Raw genomic sequence first — 18,726 nt, forward strand, 5'->3', positions numbered from 1 at the left:
CTTATTCCATTCCTACTCTATCTAATGTAAATGTATTTGGGGGAATGGGAAGCCAGATCATCTCCCCTACTCTATATTCTGTCCTTGTGCTACAGTGAGTAAAGAAGAGGATCAGAGAGAAGGGAAAAGGCTAGCAGTGTAGAAGCTGCCTGGTTAGTTCTTCTGTGCCATCAGACGATAGGGTACTCAAGAACAGTGGGCACTCTTGACATAAATGGTTTAGAGAGCCACTCTGCCTTCAGAAAACCCCCCTCTCCAGTCCTGCTGTACTCCTAAGTGCCTCAGAAAAAATCTCGGTCTTGTGTTTTAGAGGTATGCCATACACCCTGGGACACAACTAACCAGCAAGTCTGAATGATAAGCAGCTCCTGCCAAAGGAACGCACAGATTTGCTGAGTTCCACAGCTGGATGAGGAGGTAGGAGATATACAAGGTGAGCGCAGGCTCCAAGAAGAGATCATAGGGGGCAGGGGAGGAATAAATGTGATATTTGCTGAAAAGACTCAGACTCAGTTTAAAACATTTGAACCCTTGAATGCTCCACCCAAATGTAAGCAGAAAATTGGCCATTACTAAACTCTCCTCAAATCAACACAGATTTGCAGAGGTTTATCCAAACTCACTGGGCTTGTGAATTCATTTTTCATTTGTTTTCCATTTGGCTAGGCTTCCTTTCCTATTCAATGCCAGCTCTCATTTGTCAGACACAAGTAGAATAATTAAAAACTCTAACACTTATAAAGAGTAAATAAGCTTGGTAAACAAAAGGCAGGATCAATAAGTCTCAGCAAAACATTTGTCAGAATCTTAGGACAGTTCCTCTACCCTCGCAAAAGACTTGTGGAATTTTGTGCAATTATCATTGCTTTGAAATGAGGCAACTTTATAAACTGGTCTCACAGGCACAATTGTGAGGAATGTAAGTATGGAAATAGCTGAAATACTTGAAATACATGAATCCACAAACAGTGCTATATCATCGTCTTAATATTTATTCTGGCTATTTACTGGCCAAAGGTATTAACTCATGAATTTTGATAATGTTAAAAAATGTACATTGTACCACAGGGCAGCAATATTAAGGAAGTAATTCTGCCCTTGGTCATTTGTGCATGGCTCCCACTGATGTCATTAAGAGCCATGCTTACTGACCCAGGAGCAAAAAGAAAAGGAGTACTTGTGGCACCTTAGAGACTAACAAATTTAACTGAGCATAAGCTTTCGTGAGCTACAGCTCACTTCATCGGATGTTAGTCTCTAACGTGCCAGAAGTACTCCTTTTCTTTTTGCGAATACAAACTAACACGGCTCCTACTCTGAAACCTGACCCAGGAGCAGAATTTAGCCAGCTGAGAATTAGAAGATAAAGCTCTGCTTCCCCCTGCCCCTGACATTCACCCTATGCTAGGTTCGGGGGTGTGACTCCTCCACCGCAGGGAACTCTGGGCAGGACAGCTGCAGCAAGATTCTGTCTCCTTTACAAGGTTCAGACAGCACAAAAGAGGAACAGGGGGGAAATAATCTGGCCCTCAATTAAGTTTCAGTGAAGAGCACTGGGTCTCTCTCTCTCTCTCTGTCATAAGCTTTACATGATCAAAAATGTGTGCTGAAGTTAACTATTAATGACAATGGGGGAGAGCGACACTTTGAATGGTAACACAGTATATTTCAGTCTGGCTGGCAGCAAAGCAAACAAGACAACAGTGCATTGATTTCAGGGACAGCTTGAAGCATTTGTGATGCAACTGACTGCTAGGCAATGTTCCCTCTAATTTTTGACAGGCCGTGTGCACAAAAAATTTCTTCTGTGCAAATTGTTGTGCTTCTGTGCAAATTTTTGTGCGTGGGGTTTAGGATCTGTGTGTGCGTGCACACATGCACACAGCTTAGAGGGAACAGTGCTGCTAGGGTGCTGTGGTTTAGAGTCTATACAGTCCTATATTCACTGTGCAACTCAGAGGCAGGGAAAAAATTAATTACCAGATTAAACTATGGTCCTGGCTGCAGGACTGGATGGGGAGGCATTTGTTAAGATCACCTCATTAGGCTGTGTTTGGAATTGATTTATATAAACTCATTTTGCATCTAAAAGGGACAGGGTTTTGAATTGTTTTGTTTTGAAGAAAACACTTAGATTCTGAGAAGTACAGCAACATCTGTAGGAAGACCCTACATCCATGGATTTCTATTGTTCTTGTCTCTCTTACTGAACAATGGTTACAAACTTGAGAGATGAAGGCATCTCTATTTAAAATGCTTTAAAAAAGCTGCACATACATCATGAATTGTGCTGTGAAATACCACTGTTCAATTATAACGTTCAGCTATAACTGGAGAGGAAAAACATTCTCAGGAAGGCCCACGTGTGAAACCATTTTAGGGCCAAATTTTACAAGAGATAGATAAATGGCTGGATATTCTACCGTCTTGTGATGTATACTGATCAGACAATTTATCTTATAATAATCATGGGTGGTCCAGGGAAAAATGGCTGCTAAATGTATGATTTTACATTACTGGAAAATTACATCTCCTCTAATACTGAATCTTTTCCAACCTCAGCTTCTAAACTTATATAGAACAATTGAGACTGGTTGGATAAATATCAGCATATTCTGAACCCTATTCTGCAACCTCTAGAAATGCATGTATATGTAGAACTATCATTCCCTTTTGACCTTTCTTTTATTTGAACAGGCTGATCAGGGATGGATTCAGGTTAAATGCAGAATCCACTTTGATACAAATATGCCTCCTCCCAAAACAGTAACATTCTCTGGGTGCATAGGTGCTACTGGAAAACAAGATCTATGGACTCGGGGAAAAAATGGGAGGGCGTGACCATTGGTGAAAAAGATACTTTTGTAGGCATCCTTCAAAGCATTGGACAAGGATACATCAGTCTATTTCATTACAGTTTAAATTTGTAACTGCGACTGTTGCTGATTCCTAGTCTCCATTCAAGGGCAACTGTCATTTTCACAGAGTGGTATTCATAAGTCTGTCTGTCTCTGCATCTTTAGAAGACGTTTTATATTTATATGCAATTCAGGTTTTACAGGAGTACATATTACTGCTTTTCTTTTCCCCAGTGATTTATTAAGTGTGTAATACAGCCTTTCTGTGAAATGCAGTATTAACATTCCAGTACACTAAACTGGCTGAGAATATACTGTATTTTGTTTGGTTTCGTTCTAATTGACAGTGACAGAATTGAACTTCCTAAGCAGCATTCCTTTATTATTATTTTAGTAAATGTGGTGCCTATGAAAGATACTGGCTGGATAGCTCTGTAGACCAAAGACATAGATTCACTCACAAAGCACATATCGCACACACAGGGCAGGCCTCCTTGCGTGTCCCAACAACACACTTCAACCCTACCATGGAGGGACCATCCCTACTGTGAAAGGGAGGTTCTGTCTCCATGCATATTTTCCCTTCTTGTTCCCTCTGCGGAGACTGACAACCAGAGTACCATTTGTGGGGACGATTGACTGAGACTAACTCATTTCACATGGCTACCAAACGATCTCCAGATGGCAGCAGCTTTCACTCAACACTGGCCTGGGCACTGATCTGCACTCAGCTGTAGGTAGCCCCAGAATGGAGCTCATTGCAGGACTGGGGCCTTGGGCTTACTCTGAACCAGGAACCTACAGTCAGAAAAATACAAAAGGAGTACTTGTGGCACCTTAGAGACTAACCAATTTATTTGAGCATAAGCTTTCGTGAGCTACAGCTCACTTCATCAGATGCTGTAGCTCACGAAAGCTTATGCTCAAATAAATTGGTTAGTCTCTAAGGTGCCACAAGTACTCCTTTTCTTTTTGCGAATACAGACTAACACGGCTGTTACTCAGAAAAATACATATCTCTTAACCCCAGGGTCATCCAGCTCCCCTCCCCTCATTGACTATTTAAACCAAAGAGCATTCAAATGGCTTGACATGAGCAGTCTACTATGTCCTGCATATCTGACCATGTTTGAGCTACCTGGGTGGGGCTGAGCTAGGGAAAGATAACATTCAAAAGGAGGCAGCAATTGTAAATTAAAACCAAAACCAAAATAACAACAAGAAGAACATGAGGCTTGCTCATTCACACAGTTCAGCCACACAGGCAGCTGTGAAGGCAATCTGTATTATGCATGCCTTTCTTCAAACACAAAAGGATACACTTTTCTAAAATGTATGTGCATAAATAAGAGCTGCCTGGGGGCAAATTTAGGTTCAAAAACTTTCCCTCATTCATCCCTTTGTGTCATTGAACAGTAAACAGATTGCAAACACAGCAAGGCAATGAAAATATTATCTATTATCACACCTAATAGCTGTGCAGTCATTCCAAGGATGATTGCTATCTTTTTCACCTGCTTTGTTTTACAAATCTTCAATATACAATGGAAGGATTTTTAAAAATAAATTACCAGATTAAGATTCAATCTAATTATTATTGAAGACAAGTTTGCTACTAATCCTGTAAAAAACCAAGAAGTCGCATGATAATAAAACAGACATGCCATACAAAGTTTAGAAAAACAAAATACATAATTACAGCACATATATTTATATGTGTGAGTGGAAAAAAAAATCTCTTTCCTGATGCTGGATCATACTTTGATTGTAACAGATGCATCTTTTTATATTTGTTTTCTGCATAAATCTACATATTAGTCTGAAAGCTACTGTATGTGCTTTGTGTTGTCTCAGTTACATCAATCATTCCCTTTTCTGGTTGATAGTTTTTGAGTTTAGGGCTTGATATTGTAATTCTTATTTACACATGTAATCCTTACTTATATGAGTAGTCCTCCTGAATAGTTTTTACAGCATCATAAGTGTGCATAGCATTTTACAAGGGTTCCCTGATCCTGCAAACCTTGAAGTAGTTCCATCAGAATGAATGGCATGGTGCAACTAATCTCATGACATTACCACCACAAAGCTCTTTACTGAGGTTTGTTAACAGTTAAAATACTGTCCTACCTTTAAATCTTGGCTTTCTGTATACATTGACAGAGTGTTCTAAAAGCTACTTTATGTACATATTGCAGAACCTGTACATTGTCTTCTTTCTTCATATTAATTGTATATGGATCCATCCAAAATAATATTTTAGTTGCCTCTGGGACCATGTAAAAAGAAGAGCAGGTGTTTCCCCTGACCATATTTACGCAGCTGTTCTGATTACTGAGCAGTCAGTGCTGCTAATTAGTACCAGTTAGGGCACTGAACTTGACTCAGACCTCAGTTCTATTCCTCGCTCCGCAGCTGGTCTGCTGTGTGACCTTGGGCAAACCGCTTCACCCCTCTATGCTTTTATTCCCCAACCTTTGTCTATCTTGTCTATTTACACTGTAAGGTTGTTGGGGCAAGGCCTGTCTCACCCTATATGTTTGTACCGTGTTTAGCTCAAAGAGGCCCAAATTGAGATAAGAGTTGTGACGTTGCACTCTGTATGATTTTATGAAAATATGCTAATGAGTGTGAATATAATGTAACTGGAATATGCAAAAGGTCTCTTGCAAGGTATCATTATAAAATTTATAATCCACTGAGTGTAGTTATCCTATTTGTATAAATGTATCACTCTTGTGTCTGAAACTAGAAATATGAAATATAACTCTGAGGGCCTATTGTAATTATGCAAAGTGTGGGCCATTAATGGTGGTTTGGAATCTTGATGGCTCCCATCAACCAGGACAACTTACTGTGGATGGCTCTGTTTGCAGGCAGGCCTTCCTGTGAGTCATGCTGGGAGGAATGAAGGCTTGGGGTCTCACAGGACATGTGACCATGTCACCTGGTAGTGAAATCTATCTTAAACATAGGTTTCAGAGTAACAGCCGTGTTAGTCTGTATTCGCAAAAAGAAAAGGAGTACTTGTGGCACCTTAGAGACTAACCAATTTATTTGAGCATAAGCTTTCGTGAGCTACAGCTCACTTCATCGGATGCATACTGTGGAAACTGCAGAAGACATTATATACACAGAGACCATGAAACAATACCTCCTTGAGCTGTAGCTCACGAAAGCTTATGCTCAAATAAATTGGTTAGTCTCTAAGGTGCCACAAGTACTCCTTTTCTTTTTATCTTAAACCTAGTGCTTTTCCACTGGGGGAGGGGGGAACCGACCCAGAGAGACAAAAGATTCTCGCCTTGTGCCAAAGCCATATAAGGGTGTGGAACAGAACAAAGGGGGTGCAATCATGAGAAATCCCCTAGCTACCACCTGAGCTGGAACAAGGGCTGTACCGGGGAAAGCATTGTGCCCAGACTAGGAAGGCGTCCAGTCTGTGATAGAAGCTTATTGAAACATATGAGGGTGAGGTTTTATCTGTATTCAGTTTTCTTACTGTATTAGGCATAGACTTCTGTGTTTTATTTTATTTTGCTTGGTAATTCACTTTGTTCTATCTGCCATTACTTGGGACCACTTAAATCCTACTTTTTGTATTTAATAAAATCACTTTTTACTTATTAATTAACCCAGAGTATGTATTAATATCTGGGGGGTGGAGTGGGGGGAACAGCTGAGCATCTCTCTCTATCAATGCTATAGAGGGCGAACAATTTATGAGTTTACCCTACAAAAGCTTTATACAGCGTAAAAGAGATTTATTTGGGGTTTGGACCCCATTGGGAATTGGGCATATGAGTGCTAGAGACAGGAACACTTCTCAAGCTGCTTTCAGTTAAGTCTGCAGCTGTTGCGGGAACGTGGTTCAGATCTGGGTCTGGGTTTGCAGCAGACTAGCATGTCTGGCTCAAACCTGAACCCCCAAGCTGTCAGGGAAAGCAGGATCAGGGGTAGTCTCAGCACATCAGTTGGCAGTCCCAAGGGGGTTTCTGTGATCCAACCCGTCACACTAGTAATAGGTGCAATCATAACACAAATAATATATCATACCAGAGCAGGACCTTGAGCTAGTGTAACACCAACAGACCCTGGTCGTTGGCAGGCAGGATTGAACCTGGGCCGTAAGTGCATGAGCCTCTACTGCATGAGATAAAAACCATATGCCTGTTAGCTAAAGCTGTAGAGCAGACTCATTAATCTCTCTCTAAGTGGTCTCGGTGCCACTAGATGGGACAGAACACGACACCCAGAAGGTGTGTGGATTACACTAGCTCAGCACTAGCACTGTAGTCCTGTCAGGCATGCCCCTTCAATGCCTTTCACTGCTGCTTCATATGAGATCCACTGGAGAGGTGGAGTCAGTAACGGGTCCAGAAATATCCTTGGCAGCTGATCAGCTGGTGGGACACCTGACTGCCTTGCCTTGTCCCCTTGAATCTGGCTTCATGTCAGGGAGAAATCCCTTCTCACATCACCATTTCGTCAGTCTGAACCCGGCTCCTGCTTCCCCTTCCCTCAATGAGCCAGCAACTGCTGACAAGGGAGGCCAACTAAATGAGAAACATTAATATATATATTAAATTGCAGTTTTAGCAGAACCAGATCAAACTCCCCACATTTTACTCCTTGTTTGTGCCCTAAACACAAGTATTACTGGAGCTCCTAACTCTACCCCACAGTAGCTGTCAAATGGAGGTCAGCTGACTCAGGCTCCTGGGGCTCGAGCCATGGAGCTAAAAATGGCTGTGTAGTCACTCGGGGTTAGGCTGGAGCCTGAGCTCTGGGACCCTCTCATCCCACAGGGTCCTAGAGCCCGGTCCCCAGCCCAAACCCAGAATGAAATAACCCTGCAATCTGAGCCCTGCGAGCCCGAGTTGGCTGGTTTTTCTTTGCTGCATAGAAATAGTCTAAATAGCTCCAATCAAGAGGGAGGTTGTTTCTTTTTAGACCAGAGAGACCTAGGACAAAGAGTCATGCATGAAAACCCTGGGAACAGTCAAACTCAGGAAGGAAGCTAAGGCCAGAGATGCTGGAATTTTTTTATTTTTTTTTTATAGTGCAGGTGCTGAGAGCCATTGAACCAAACTGTAAACCTGTATATGAGGGAAACCACTTCAAGCCAGGGATGCAGGAGCACACCCCAGTACCCCTAGTTCCAGCACCTATGGCTGAGGCTGGTGTTTATATTGTGTTATTGGTTTTGAATTGCTAATAATGCCAAATCCCAAGCAGCAGGCAAGATTATACACTAACTCAGGGCATATGTGCTTTGCTGGGCTTGTGGCAGGGATTCAGCTGGGTCAGAGTCCCATTGTGATTTGAGTTACTCTCTATGTATAAGGTATTATGTGGGCTAGATTGTGGATGGCTCAAAAACTCTTCTTAGAAGTTGGTGTGCCACCTTGCAAATAAGTGTGGGGAGAGTAGGATAACAGACCATGGAAGTCAACAGGAAGCTTTCCATTCATTTCAATGGGCTATGGATCAGACCCCAAGTCTCCTGGATGCCTACGTGCCTGCAGAACAGATCAACATAGCTATTTACTTGAAGTGTGAGGCATGAGGGTAATATTTTGCAATTTAAACCAGAAAAAATTAGAAGTATAGGTATTGAATATAATTATGTTATTGAACTGTGAATGTCTCTCTTCCACTTTTTATACTCTCATTTAATGCTATTGGTGTCAAGTTAAATTATTTTTAATTGCTTTTATGAAAAATATCTGATATACTAATGTTTTTCTCAAAAGTAGCTGTTGGAACATCATTCTGGGAAAGAATTTCTTTTTTTCTTCACTAAAGAGTTTTAGTTAATGTATGTGTATGGCAAATTGAAATGACTAAGCTAGTTATTGCTGCATATTATCACTGAAGAAGGCAGACATGTCCTGTTACAATAATGATCTTCCTCTGCTTTTTTTGTTGGGCGCAGCATTGGTGTTTAAGTTTAATACTATGTTCCTCCTACTACTCCATATATGTCCCCAGAGGTCCATAAATAGGACAGAGAACAATATACTTGCCTGATAATGAGACTCCTAAACTTTCTCACCATTGATTCTTTTGAGCCACAACTGGGAGTATCATAGAATCATAGAATATCAGGGTTGGAAGGGACCCCAGAAGGTCATCTAGTCCAACCCCCTGCTTGAAGCAGGACCAATTCCCAGTTAAATCATCCCAGCCAGGGCTTTGTCAAGCCTGACCTTAAAAACCTCTAAGGAAGGAGATTCTACCACCTCCCTAGGTAACGCATTCCAGTGTTTCACCACCCTCTTAGTGAAAAAGTTTTTCCTAATATCCAATCTAAACCTCCCCCACTGCAACTTGAGACCATTACTCCTCGTTCTGTCATCTGCTACCATTGAGAACAGTCTAGAGCCATCCTCTTTGGAACCCCCTTTCAGGTAGTTGAAAGCAGCTATCAAATCCCCCCTCATTCTTCTCTTCTGCAGGCTAAACAATCCCAGCTCCCTCAGCCTCTCCTCATAAGTCATGTGTTCTAGACCCCTAATCATTTTTGTTGTTTACATGCTGCATGACTGCTGTATCCATTTTAACAGCGATCCATCTATTTGCCCAGCCATTAGGGTTGCTTGTATACAGGGCAGCTCCAGTATATGCTTTCTGCTTCTGCCTACTACATCTACAGAGCACTATAGCAATTCAGAACTAGTATTTAACTTTATCCTGAAACTGTGGGAATAGTTCCAGTATGTGTCTTCTTCTTGGAAGACTACCTCTGTTCTTTCTTGAACTGCATAGTTGTTCCAGTTAGCAGCAAAATGCACTTCCACTAGCCTTCCAGGAACTGTACTTCCTGGCTTGACTATTACAGATATCTGTTTGTCATAAAATATAGTGAAATGACTTTTGTGTGAAATAGACCTTGTTATTTCGGCCCAGCAACTGCAGTTGGAGGCAAACAAAATTAACAATTCCATACAGAAAAGTAATTTGGCATATTTCACTGATGAACAGGAAGAAATTTCAACTTGAAGTCAACTGTCCTCCCAAGATTAGAAATAGTCAGACTCCAGCTGGCCTGATGGAATTTTTGGTCACATCAATGTATCAGTTACCAATGGTATCCTGGTAGGATCTCATTACCAAAAAAGCCCCCTCTATTTATTTCAAATAACAGGAGAGGGTGATGAGGAAAGTTTAGGTGTGGCTGGGTCAGAAGTGGAGGAAAAGTTTGTTTTAAACTAAACTACTCTTTCTTCCATGAAACCAGCAACCCTTTAGGCTGAAACACTTGTAACTAATTTTGTACTGTAATGTATTTGTACATTTGAGGAACTATTCAGTGTAGTTATATAATGAAGAGTGTGTTGAAAGTGACCAGAAAGTTGAAGATAGGTGAGGTCACAAACTGTTGCTCAACGGGCATCCAAAGTCATGAGGTTTAGGAGAGGGAGAAGAGGCTTAGAGGGAAGAATTTTTGAGTGCTTGGGACCCAACAATTTAAATTAACCTCAGTGCATTGTATGTGAATCACACTGTACTCCTGGGGGAATTCTGTGCCACTGCAATGCAGAATTTTGCAGAAATTAATGTGCACGCAGAATTTCCTTTCCCTAGCCGCCACTAGGGGCACTGGACTTGGCAGAGCCAGCTTGCACATAGAAGACACTACTGTGGGGAGAGAGAGGGAGCTAGAGGGTTCCTGGCAGCTGCAGTTCCCAGCATGCCCTGAGGAAAGGAGAGGGCGGCGCACAGGAAACTGTGCAAGTCTGGGACTGAGCATCAGGCTGTTTCTCCCTCTGGATCCCTGGGCTCTGGGTTGGAGGGGGATGGGTGTCTGGGAAAAGGGAGCCCCCCGCAGCTGGGCTCTGTGGGAGGGAGGGGACGTGGGTATCTGGGTTGGGTGGGGCCCACAGCTGGGCTCTGGGGGTGGGGGAGAGAGAGGATGTGGGTATCTGGGCTGGGGGGGGTCACAGTTGGGCTCTGGGGAGGAGATGGTTTGGGTTATTGGCTGGGGGGCTGCATGTGGGCTCTTGGGGGGAGGGATTGTGGGTGTCTGGCTCCTCGTCTGGGCTCTGGAGGAAGGCACGGGAGGGGACAGAGAAATAGGAACTGGGTTGTCATAGGGGTTTCTTTAACTCTCTACTCCCAGAAAAATTTGTGTGTGTGTCTGCATTGTTACAGACATACTTGCTGACAGGTATTTTGAAATAAATTACCAAAATAATTGAAACTGGCATGATTATGTAGTGTTATTTTGACAAAATTTGCAGAATTTTAAAATATTGTGCACAGAATTTTTAAATTTTTGGCACAGAATACCCCTAGGAGTAACACTGACTATGTTCAATAAATAAAGAACACGCAGAAAAAGCATACAAAAATGTAACAAACAGTGGAAATAGTAGAGAAGCTGTATTTAAAAAAATTCCCTATATTCTCTTACCCTGCTTCTCCTGTGAAACTATATTTCATAGTGGAAATATGTACACCAACTCTTAGAAAACTGGATTTTTCAACAGATTTAAAACAATTCAGGAGCCAAATCCCAATAAAAATAAGCCATGCCAAGAGTGTGAATTAGTGAATGACTGGTGCATTTCTGTGCTTTCAGCCTTCAACCTCAGAACACACTCTTGTTGTGCACCAAATTGCTAACAAACACACACCCTGCTGTGGCTTATTGATATACTAAAACACAAAAACTAAAAAACAACAACAACACAGAACTACAGTGAAACCATGAGTGTTATTGTATTTCAATGCACTACCATTTTATGCCCCAGATGGCTGTGAAAGACACAAGTGGACAATTCTGCCAACCCTAATACTCACAGTGTAAAATACCATTCAATGTGAGAAAGGGTTGCTCAATCTGTTCCTAAATTGGGAGTGTAGTGGCTATATATACACATCATAGTGCACCATCATCTGGAAGTGGGCCATGGGGAGCTGCTAATGAATTCAAACTCTGAGAGGAGAATTGCACTGTCTCAGTTCAACAGTTCTTGCTGACTGAGGCTAGGTTATAGCATGTAGCTAAACAGAATACTTTGTGAAACACCATTTACTGTCTGACTGGGTGATTGCAGCCTTCAACAGACACCAAAAAGTTTCTAAAAATTCAAGAGTACTAAATCACAGAATTCCTGCTTGGGTCAGAAGCGGCTCTTGAAGTATACTTGTATTAATTATTTCACACCATTTTCAGCAGAAAAGTGATTTTTTAAAAAAATCTAAAGCTCATTTGAAGGATTTCTTGGGGAATATTCAAAATACTAAAAAATAAAACTACCCATCTCAATAAACTTAACACTGAGTGGAATTGTGTGACTACACTCCATAACTCTCTTATTAGAGGTTATTATATATTTTGTCATGGCTAGAGTGATGTTTCCACAAAGGACATTTTTCTACACCTTTTATTTTTGCTGTGAATTTTCTTTGTGATTCACAAACACCAGATCCAGCATGTCCGCTTCTAAACGGTTGCATTTTAAAATATCTTCACAAGAATGTTAATTAGCTGTGAACACGTGTTAAGCCAGTTTTTTAGGAAAGAGCATGACATTTTCAGACACTGGTGAGTTTCCAAGTGTGGGGGGAGGGAGGAAGGAAACTTCTGTGTTTTATGAAATCAGGATGATCTCTGTTCTGCACTGTATCATAGAACATAAGTCTATGGTCTTCCAACATTTTTACTCCAGATGGCTAAATGCAGTGCCTTGCCTAATGACAGGTTTCAGAGTAGCAGCCGTGTTAGTCTGTATTCACATTCGATGAAATGAGCTGTAGCTCACGAAAGCTTATGCTCAAATAAATTGGTTAGTCTCCAAGGTGCCACAAGTACTCCTGTTCTTTTTGCGAATTCAGACTAACACGGCTGCTACTCTGAAACCAACATTTTTAGTGTCCACTGTCCAGTAATGCTGCTGCTGCCTTGGGTGGCCAGGTGAAAGTCTGGTCAAAAAGGGGACCTGACAGTGTCCGGTCAGATCTGCTGACCATACACCCAAAGTCCAGTTACTGTGAGCAAGGGAGGTTGGGAGGTGCTGGGTCATTATCTGCATCAGCCCCTACTAAGCTGGGGCTGCCTCCTGCCTGCATCAGGTGAGTGCAGCTCCCAGCCCCGGCTCCTCAGGCAAGTCCTTTCCAACCTGGGCGGGGGATGGATGGGAGGGGAAAAGCAGTGAGCGACGGGGGGAGAGGAGAAGAGGAGTGGACAGCGGGTGGAGCCTTGGGGGAAGAGGCAGGGCAGGGAATGTTCGGGCACTCCTGCTGGAGTGTCCGGTTTTTAAATATAACCAAATTGGCAACCCTAGTGTCACCCCCTTGGCACTAATAAATAATAATATATCATTTTCTGTAAAGAGTGCTTTATATGCTCCAACACTAAGTAGCCTTGTGAAGTAAGTGTTATCCCCATTTTACAGATGGGGAAACTGAGGCTGAGAAGTGAAGTTACTTGGCCAAAGCCATAAACAGTAGCAGAGATGGGAAAAGATCTCAGGAGCTCCTGTGCCTAACCCATTAACTGTTCTTTACTCTGGATCATACTGCTTCTCAACGACAATCTCAGAATCTGATCCAAAATCCACTGAAGTTAACAAAAAAGACTCCAATTTACTTCATTGATCTTTGGATCAGGCTCAGGGTCTTGTAACAGGAGACAATATCCATGAGTGGTCACCATGCCACTGCAGGTAATCTCTCACACAGTCAGGCTCGCCAGGGATTAAAAGCACAACACATCTTATCACTCACAAGAGGGAAAATGTATAGCAGTGTATTCAGTGTGTTCTGTTCATAAAGAGAAGGCTACCCCCATATAGTAACTTATTTACAGCACAGCAGACAAGGTAAATAGGTAACAGAGAATACCAAAACTAAAGAAACCCTGATGAACTCCTCCTCACCAACAGCATCTTTAGCAAATATTTCTCATGTTCTTCTTTCAGTGAGTGCTATTAACATAACTGGGCACATTAAAAGGCAAATCAGGGGAAAATATCTTACAGTTCCATAAGGCCAAATCCTTCACCAAGAAGTTTTTTTTGGGCTGGGAGCCAAGGAATTCTATTCTCTGCCACCCAGGTTGCTTCTGTATCCGGGCTAGAGCAGACCTGCTTTGTTTGTGTTCTTCCTTACAGGGACAGGGAAGCAGCAGATCCACCACACTCTCTTCAGTCCCATCCCCATTTACAGATACACAAGAAGCTACAACGGAATATGGAGTAGGTGTGCAGCCTTTTCTCAACTCTTGCTTGGCAGCAGATCAGAATCAGTTCCACTGCAAGAGGGTCACCTCCATATTTGAGGATGAAAGGGTGAAGTTTTTCCCCCGGATGAACAAAATTCAAAGGGACCCACTTAAAAATTTAAAAACTAGTTACCCTAACAATAGGCCATAGGAATAGTAGTGAACTCAGCATCTGGACTCCAGGATAGTAGTGAAAAGTAGAATGTAGGCTGCCATGATCTATTATTGCAGAAAGGAGGTCTATTTCTAATACATGCACTATTTAAATGGAGAGATTTCTAGCTAATCTTAAACCATAACCTGCTTTACTCAGGCAAATTCTCATGCATAAAACAATGTAATTATTAGCTTTTAATTGCATATTCACTGGTAAAATACAACAGATGATGGGACAGAACAGAATAGGAACTACATGCAATAACTCTGATGCTACTCTATGGCGACCATAAAAAGCTGAGTTATTGATGGATGGTGAAAAGATCCAGTTAGATTGTAAATGGAGGTATGGCTTCGAGGTTGAATCAAAGCTAAGGTTTTGGCTGAGATCTGTCAGTGCTGACATCTCACAAGCTGCTCTTGTGAGATTTCAATTAATTCAAACCCCAATGAGAGGCCCTTTCCAATCCTGGATACAACCCAGAACTAAACCTATATTGGAGGGCTTGGGTCTGGAGATTCAAATGCAAACCCTCTCACAAACAACAGAAAAAAACTTTAGCAAAAAAATAAGTGGGGCACGTGAGAGAAATTCCAATTCCTCCGAGGTTAAACTGAATTGCTCTGACAAGAAATGAATGATATTAAAGACACAGCAGAGAGATGAACAGAGAAAATAGTGGCCAGGACCTCATCAGCATAACAAAGCTGTCTTAAAAGGACAGTGTGGGCCAACTGCAGAACAGAGCAACTAGAATATCTGGTCAGAGCTAAAACATTCTGGAATTCTGGGTATTCAAGATGACGAAAAGTTTAAAGATTCTATCGGAGCCTGTGAAAAAAAATCCGTAGGCTAAAAACTCAGTCTGAATACTAGGGAAGATCCAGTATATCTTGAACAATGTGTTGTCTTGTACTTAAGACACCACAACAGGCGGTACAGTAATTGTTACATTATCTGAGTGGTGGGAGCCAAGAGAAAGACTCCTGTTTACAGGTATGAAAAAAGATAATCACTGACAAACTCAGTTAATGTTCCCAGACATAAACCTGGTGGCACAACAAAGAAGAAAAGCACTTAACACTATAAAGAGAGATTTTATTGATGAAGGTCTCTACCTCAGTCCTATTCCCAGAAAATCTTCAAGTAATGTACTCAGAAAAGACTATTTATTTTGGGATGTTGTCTCAGCAATGCAGTAATGAAAGAAAGCCAGAGAGGAAAACATCTTGGAAGTGGATGGATCTGACATTACAATGAAAACTTGGAAGAAAATCAAAACTAAAGAAACTGAAGAATTTTGCATGGTCGGTAACTCAGTAAAATAAAATGCCTTGAATAAGAACACCTTAGAGGTCAATTTTGCAAACACTTAGGGCCTGATTCATGGTTACCTTACACTACAGGCTCTTTGCCCAGACACTGCTGCACTGGCCCTCAAGGCAACACCTCTAGCTCAAGAAGCCCTCACGTGAACCTGCTCCGTGACCCTTTCTCTCTCCATCTTAGAGGTGTCCAGAGCAGGCTGAGATTGTGGGAAGGGAAATTCTTAAACCCTTTGAAATTCTGTATCCATTTCCTGGGAAACATCCCCACCAAGAACATGACTAACTTAAAGGTAAAGGTTACTAGACTGAATTTTCCACCAACACAAATGATAAAAAGCAAACAGGAAATAAGCAGCTCTGGTGTTCAACACCCCCTCTGCTTCTCAGCCTCAGCTAATATGCAGCCTTCATCCTGCTCAACCAATATGCATCCTTAACTGAGACCATAACTCTAACACAAGCACAACACACAAATGCAGCTTTAAATACTGCTTAAAAATTCATACCCACTTTGAACAATACCTAACATAGACTGCCCATTCACATACACCTTCCAAAACATTACAGAACAAATCACAGCCAGCATTTACTACTTGACCATGTCTCACCAGCACACAACAAAAAACTATGGACAGCGTAGTTTATGAAAGCTGCATAAACCCTACATTAATACACTGAAACAGAGGACCACATCGTCAGTAAATGTGGTCAGAATTCAAGAGTGCCCACTGGTTGTTCAGGATGAGGGTGGAGATATGTTGAGGGCGAGGTCCTTGTTTTTACAGTTTGTGTTGGTAGGCATGCTACTGAATTACCTTTGCTCAAAGTTAAAGTTTTCTGTGTCCTCCTCTAATGCACTATCAACATCCTAACTGTAATAACAGTGAAATTAAAACCATACTGCAGATTATCTAATTCTTTCATTACTGCTTTGTCTACTGAGTTTTTCTGATATTTTCTGATATTTGCTCTTTGCTTCTTCAGGTGGGCAGCAGCAGGTATGTTCTCCAAAGCTGAATTGCCCATGTTCTAGTTTTAGACCAGCTGTTGCCACAAGGAAGTTTAAAAAGCTTCTCTGTATCAGCAGCGGTGATATATTAAGAGCATTGCTAGATTGGTATTACAAACTCAAACTCATTCTCCTCCAGACATTCCAGGATGAGATCTTGAATAAACCAGCTCTATCTATTTAAATACCTTAATAATCAGCATACCAATAATCAGCAGTTCAATTATATAAGGATTGGTACAAATTTAATCCAGCTCTTAATAGCTTTATCTCTTTGGTTTACACAGCTGTTTCAAGGCAGGAACTTCATCTTTCAACTGCTCCCAAACTGCAAAGTAAGCAGATTTCATATTTTTGAATGTGCTGCAAGAAAGTGTGATGTCAAAATTTGCATTGCTTTGTAAGGAAACTGTTTAGTATAGATTGGCACAAAATTATACTTTAATAATGCTCGATCCTGTGTTATATGAAAAGATTACTGACGTAATCATTTATGATCTGTCAAGGCCATAACACGAATGGTTAGTACAAAAGTAAAAGTAAAGTACAACTGTAACAGCTTTCAGAAGTGAATTATGTATAAGATGTACCTGATCTAGATTTGCTTGAGGGAAAAAATCATAGCACCTATTTACATACTTTCTGTATGCAATATACAAGATTTTTTTCTCTAATTCTTTCTTCAGAAAACATATTCATAACATCACTGTTGCTCACTTTGAAATTGTCACTGAACTGAAATCCATACAACCACACTGAGAATGCCTATACCTTCATAAGTCTGTAGTCTCAAGCAATAAATTAAGAGTCTGATTCTCAGACATCACAGCATCTACAGCTCCCATTGACTTCATATGGAAATGTGGATGTTCAGCATCTCAAAAATCAGGTCTTAAATGTATACCTAATTTTCAGAGTGGGGGAAAAAGATGCTTGAGGGAATTTTTAACAGAACATGGATCCTTTCCAATGACTGTTTGTGGCTGAATTCAGTCCAGATTAGTAACAGCTGAAGAATTTTGCCATCTCTTGGCCTATGTGAAAGGAATTGAAACGCCTATGTGAAAGTCCAGTTCCTGGAGGATCAGAAGCCAAATAATAAAGATCAGCCTCACGACTGCCATTTCTGTTGGCAGTCTTAGCAGATAAGTCAATAGGAGAACGGATATGAAGGCTGAAATGCTTTCTCATCCCTAGAGGTAGTTCCTGCACTACAATCATTGGCTAGTACTTATAATCACTTAAAATCTATCTTTCTCTAGTTAATAAACTTGTTTTATCTAAACCAGTGTGTTTGATTAAAGTGTTTGGGTTTGTGTTGCCATTTCCAGTGCTTGTTCTGTGGAGAGCTCTTGAGACTGAAATCATCTACCCATCTAGAACTTTCAACAGCAATACATTCATAAAAAATTAAATACTGACAATATTATTTTTCTTTAACACATATTACTGCCTAGGTATTCCTTCCAAAATATTTTTTTAAAACAACATAAGACATATATAACCTCATTCATGGAACTCACTGCCACGGGCTTGAGGCAAAGAGTTCTGTAGGATTTCAGAAATGATTATATATTTATATGATTAGTAAATAAATCCCCCAGTTACATTACAGATGATAAAAATCTATAAGGGTTATACACCCGTATGCTTCCCTGGACATAAAACCAAGTACTAAGTGTCTGGACTGTGGAAGAAATTCTTCTGTAGGCCTAGTATTGGATGGTCCTTTATAACATGGAGCGTGTGTCTTGCTGTGAAGCATCTGATATTGTCATTGTCAGAGATCGGTCTTGTGTTGGACCACTGATGTGATCTAGAATAGCAATTACAAGATCTCTGAAATCACGGAATAATTGCAGCATTCTAGCAGTTAGTACTTTAAATGCTTGGCTGAAGTGGGACATTAAACACATGCTTAAATCCCATTTAATGTAACTTAAGCATATACTTAACAGCTTGGTTGAGTTGGGACCTAAAATATCTAGTCACAATAACTGGAGTTAAGGTTAAAATAAGAAGCCTTATACATATCAAAGCAGCTGAACACAATAATGTTTAAGACAGTATATCTATATAGCAATGGTTTTCTCCTCATCTGAAAATATAGATAGAGGTTATTGAAAGTTATCAGAAAATTT

General features: G+C 41.0%; 1 long non-coding RNA gene across 1 annotated transcript; it reads left to right on the forward strand.

The window, feature by feature from the left end:
* The first annotated feature begins 311 nt into the window (after nt 1–311).
* Nucleotides 312–17,343, forward strand: LOC125642077 (uncharacterized). The gene is made up of 4 exons (XR_007358264.2): nt 312–433; nt 13,982–14,065; nt 16,873–16,920; nt 17,272–17,343. It is a non-coding gene; the product is annotated as an uncharacterized LOC125642077 (long non-coding RNA).
* Nucleotides 17,344–18,726: the final 1,383 nt, after the last annotated feature.

This window comes from Caretta caretta, chromosome 9 (genome assembly GCF_965140235.1).
Source record: "Caretta caretta isolate rCarCar2 chromosome 9, rCarCar1.hap1, whole genome shotgun sequence".
NCBI classification, from domain to species: Eukaryota; Metazoa; Chordata; order Testudines; family Cheloniidae; genus Caretta; species Caretta caretta.